At 34.1% G+C, this 5,576-nt stretch overlaps 1 non-coding gene across 1 annotated transcript; it reads right to left on the bottom strand.

Moving 5' to 3' along the window:
* Positions 1 to 744: 744 nt before the first annotated feature.
* LOC118536406 (small nucleolar RNA SNORA18) lies at positions 745 to 875 on the bottom strand. The gene has a single exon (XR_004917672.1). It is a non-coding gene; the product is annotated as a small nucleolar RNA SNORA18 (small nucleolar RNA).
* Positions 876 to 5,576: the final 4,701 nt, after the last annotated feature.

The raw sequence follows: 5,576 nt of genomic DNA, 5'->3' as shown, positions 1-5,576 counted from the left end.
GTATTTTAAATTCATTTGTCTCTATTATTGGCTTACTAATTTAATGTATTTTTCTTTAAGTTTTTGCTTTGGATTCACAATATACTTTTTTAAAGTTTTCACACTTAACCTTCAAACAATATATCTTTTTTTAAACTCAATAAATTTTTTTAAAAAAGAATTAGGTATTTATTTTAGAGTGCGAGAGCGAGCGAGTGCGAGAGCGAGCGAGTGCGAGAGCGAGCGAGTGCGAGAGAGAGAGAGAAAATTCTCAAGCAGACTCCCTGCTCAGCAGGGAGCCCAACATGGGGCTCGATCTCAGGACCCTGAGATCATGACCTGAACTGAAATCAAGAGTCAGACACTCAACTGACTGAACCACCCAGGCACCCAAAAGTCAATAAATTTTTATTTCAGGAATCTTATATGTGATTCCTTCCACTGCCAGTCACTGTAGGTCCTCCAAAGTCAGAATCATGTTCTTCAAAATCGCCCTTTTAAAAAGAACTTTTATTCAATCCACAGTTGTCACTGTCGGTCCTGTAATCTTTGGGATTCAGTTTCTCTACTTCAGGACCACGTTTAGGGTCAGAGTAGATGGATCTGCCTGGTTCTCCATTTCAAATACCCTCTAAATGTGAATGAATCCAAATCCTATTCATTCCTAAACTCTCACACCCTAGAACTGTGCAGATGGTTGGGATATGCCAGTACCTAAGATTTAAAAAATTTAACTATTAGGTCTTTCACAGAGTTTTAGCAGATAGATATCTTGTAGTTCTTTCCCACAGATCTAACACACAGTTGTGTGAATAAAGGAACCCACACATACACTCTATGAGGTGTTTCCAACCATATAGGTCTACAGAAAAAGCCCCATTGGGGTAGACCTCAACCAAATAATATAATTTCTAACAGTATAGTTTCATTTCCACTGTTCTATCCTTTGTGCTATTGATTTATTTTTTGCCTCTATATATGTCATTAACCTCATAATACATAGTTATTACTTATGCTTTAGACAACTAATAATCTTTTAAAAATTCTAGAGAAAAACTTTGAAAAAATCTGTCTCCACTTTTTACCATCATCAGGACTCTTCAATCCTTTGTATGAATCCAAATTTCAATCTAGTTTCATTCTTTCTGCCAGAAGAATTACCCTTTAACATTCATACTGCACCAGAGCTGATAATGCATTCTCTTTGTCTAAAAAAGTTTTTATTTAATCATTATTTTTGAAAGATTTTTTTGCTGGGCATGAAATACTGAGCTGACCTTTTTCTTGCTGTTGTTTATGTACTGTAAAACAGTGTCACATTATCTTCAGGTTTACAAGTTTTTCTGAGAAAAATTTTCCTCTCTTAATATGTAATATTTCTTATTTCTCTGATTGATATCTAGCTTTTCTCTTGAATATTGATTTCTAGCAGTTTGACTCTGGTGTGTGTGTGTGTGTGTGTGTGTGTGTGTTCTGTTTGGGGTTCTCTGAGCTTCTTGGTTTCGTGGTTCTGGAATTTTGGAAAATATATAACTATTTTCAAATATTTGTTTTGACCCATTATTTATCTTTTCTCCTTTTGTATCTTTAGTTACTTCTGTTTGAAATTATGTCCCAATATCTTGAATGAGTTTTTTCCCCCCTCACTCTTTTCTTTCTGTGCTTCAGTTTGGATAATTTCTATTTACCTATTTTCAGGTTCACTAAATCTTTTTCTCTGCTGTGTTGAGTCTGCTGATAAACCCATTAAAGGAGTATTTCATCTCTGATATGTTTTTATTTCTCAAATTTCCACATGACTTAAAATTTTCATCTATCTGCTGAAATTCTCCATCTGTTGTTCTTGTCAAATTAGTTTTCATTTTCTTTGGATAAATACACCCTAGTGGAATTACTAGATCATATGGCATTTCTATTTTTAACTTTTTGAGGAATCTTTGTACTGTTCACTACAGTGGTTGTACCAATGTACATTCCCACCAACACTGCACAAGTGTTCCTTTTTCTCTGCATCCTCACCAACACTTGTTATTTATTTTCTCAATACTAGCCATTCTGACAGGTGTGAAGGGATATCATTGTGGTGTTTATATGCTCCTTGCTAATCATCAGGGAAGTGCAACTTTTCATGTATCTGTTTGCTATCTGTATGTCTTTGGGAAAATGTCTATTAAGATCCTCTACCCATTTTTAATTATTTGGGGCTTCTTGGTGTTGAGTTATATAAGTTCTTCATATAGTTCGGATATTAACCCTTTATTGGACCTATCATTTGCAAATATCTTCTCTGTTCAGCAGATTGCTTTTTCATTTTGTTGATAGTTTTCTTTGTGGGACAAAATTTTTTTAATTTGGTGTAATCCCAGTAGTTTATTTTTTTTTCTTTGCTTTCCTTGCCTGAGGAGACAGATCTATAAATATGTTGCAAAAGCCAATGTCCAAGAGATTGCTGCCTGTATTTTGTTCTAGGAGTTGTATTGTTCCAGGTCTTACATTTGGGTTTATTTTGAGTTTATTTTTGTGTATGGTGTAAGGAAGTGGTCCAGTTTCATTCTTTTGCATGTAGCTATCTCGTTTTTCCCGCATGACTTGTTGAAGAGGCTGTCTTTTCTCCATTATATATTCTTGTCTCCTTTGCCATAGATTGATTGACCATACAAGTGTGGGTTCTCTATCCCTGGGTTCTCAGTCTGGGTTCTCTATCTGGGTTCTCTATCCTGTTCCATTGATCTGTGTTTGTTTTTGTCCCTGTATTGTATTGCTTTGATTGTCATAACTTTGTAGTATACCTTTAAATCTTTTTCAAGATTGCTTTAGCTATTTGAGGTCTTTTGTGGTTCCATACAAATTTTAGTATTATTTGTTCTAGTTCTGTGAAAAATACTATTGGCATTTTGAAAGAGTTTGCATTGAATCCGTACATTGCTTTGGTCAGTATGGACATTTTAACAATATTTGTTCTTTCAGTCCACGAGCATGGAATATCTTTCCATGTGTTTGTGTCATCTTCAATTTCTCTCATCACTGTTTTGTAGCTTTCAGAGAACAGGTCTTTGGCCTCCTGGGTTAAGTTTATTCCTAGGTATTTTATTCTTTTTGGTGCAATTGTAAATGGAATTATTTTCTTACTCTCTTTTTGCTGCTTTGTTATTAGTGTATAGAAACACAGCAGATTTCTGTGTATTAATTTTATATCCCAAAACTATATTTATCAATTCTAATAGCTTTTTGGTAGACTGTTTAGGGTTTTCTCTGTATAGTATCATGTCATCTGCAAATAGTGACCGTTTTACTTCTTCCTTACCAATTTGGATGCCTTTTATTTCTTGTATGATTGCTGTGGCTAGGACTTGCAGGACTATGTTGAACAAAAGTGGCGAGAGTGGACATCCTTGTCTTCCTGATTTTGGAGGAAAAGCTTTGTTTTTCACCAGTGAACATGATGTTAGCTATGAATTTTTATATGTGGCCCTTATGTCTCTCACATTGTGGAGAGTTTTTATCATAAACGGATGTTGAATTTTGTCAAATGCTTTTCTGTATCTATTGAAATGATCATATGGTTTTTATCCTTCATTTTGTAAATGTGTATCACATTCACTGATTTGTGGATATTGAACAATTCTTACATTTCTGGAATAAATCCCACTTGATTATGGTGAGTGATCCTCTTTTTTTTTTTTTTTTTTAAAGTAGGCTCCATGCTGGTTGTGGAGCCCAGTGCAGGGCTTGAACTCATGACCCTGAGATTAAGACCTGAGCTGAGATCAAGAGTTGGATGCTTAACCAACTGAGCCACCCAGGCACCCCATTGATCCTTTTAATGTACTGTTGAATTTAATTTGCTTATATCTGGTTGAGGATTTTTGTGTCTATGTTCATCAGGGATATTGGCCTGTAGTTTTCTTTTTTTGTAGTGTCTGTCTGGTTTTGGTATCAGGATAATGCTGGGCTCATAGAATGTATTTGGAAGCATTCCTTCCTCTTCTACTTTTTGGAATAGTTTGAGGAGAATAGGTATTAACTCTTTTTTGAATATTTGGTAGAATTCACCTGTGAATCTACCTGGTCCTGGACTTTTGGAGTTTTTTTTTTTTAAGTTTGTGTATGTATGTATGTATGTATGTATGTATCTGTATGCCCAAGATGGAGCTTGAACTCATGACCCTGAGATGAAGAGTTGCATGCCCTTTGGACTGAGCCAACAAGGCGCCCCTCAGAGTTTTTTCTTTACTGAATCAATTTTGTTACTAATTGGTCTGTTCAGGTTTTCCATTTCTTCCTGATTTAGTTCTGGAAGATGATGTTTCTAGGAATTTATCAATTTTTCTAGGTTGTCTAATTAATTGACATATAATTTTTTTGTAGTATTTTATTATAGTCCTTTATATTTCTGTTGTGTTGTTTGTACTTCTCCTTCATTTCTGATTTTATTTATTTGGGTCCTCTCTACTTTTTTTTTTTTTTTTTTGGATGAATCTAGCTAAGGGTTTATCAATTTTGTTGATTTTTTTTTTTTTTTTTTTTTTCCGAAGAACCAGCTCTTGGTTTCAGTGATCTTTTCTATAGTTTTTTTTTTTTCCTTAAGTCTCTATTTCATTTATTTCCCCTCTGATCTGTATTATTTCATTTCTCCCACTAACGTTGGGCTTTGTTCTTCTTTCTCTAGTTCCCTTAGGTATAAGGTTAGATTGTTTGAGATTTTTCTTATTTCTTGAGGTACACCTGTGTTGTTACAAATTTCTCTCTTAGCATGACTTTCACTGCATCTTAAAGATTTTGGACTATTGTGTTTTCGTTTTCATATGGCTCCATGTATTTTTGGATACCTTTTTTTTTTTTCCCATTGACCCATTGCTTGTTTACTAGCCTGGTGCTTAGCCTCCATGTGTTTGTGTTTTTCTAGTTTTTTTTTTTTTTTTTTTGTAATTGATTTCTAGTTTCATTCCATTCTGGTTGGAAAAGATGCTTGATATGATTTCCATCTTTTTAAATTTATTGAGACTTGTTTTGTTGCCTAACATGCAATCTACCCTTAAGAATGTTCCATGTGTACTTCAAAAGAATGTGTATCCTGTTGTTGTTGGATGGAATATTCTGGATATATCTGTTAGGTCCATCCGAGCTAATGTGTCATTCAAAGACACTGTTTCTTTATTGACTGTCAGCTTGGATGATTTTTCCATTGATGTAGTGAGGTGTTAAAGTCCCCTACTATTGTTATATTATTGTCAATTTCTCCTTTTATGTCAGTTAAGATTTGCTTTATGTATTTAGGTGCTCCAATGTAGGGTGCACAAATATTTATAATTGTTAAATTCTCTTGTCTGATTGATCCCTTCATTATTATGTAGTGTGCTTTGTCTTTTGTTAGTCTTTGTTTTAAAGTTTATTTTGTCTGATACAAGTATTGACACACTGACTTTTTTTTCACTTTCATTTGCATGGAATATCTTTTTTCATCCTTTCACTTGGAATTTGTATGTGTCTTGGGTCTGAAGTTAGTCTCTTGTAGGCAGCAGATAGATGGGTCTTGGTTTATTATTATATTTTATTCATTCTATCACTCTGTCTTTTAATAAGAATATTTAGAGCAT

Source organism: Halichoerus grypus, chromosome 8 (genome assembly GCF_964656455.1).
Source record: "Halichoerus grypus chromosome 8, mHalGry1.hap1.1, whole genome shotgun sequence".
NCBI classification, from domain to species: domain Eukaryota; kingdom Metazoa; phylum Chordata; class Mammalia; order Carnivora; family Phocidae; genus Halichoerus; species Halichoerus grypus.
The sequence above is the reverse complement of the archived record's forward strand: the minus strand, read 5'-3'. Positions and strand labels throughout refer to the sequence as shown.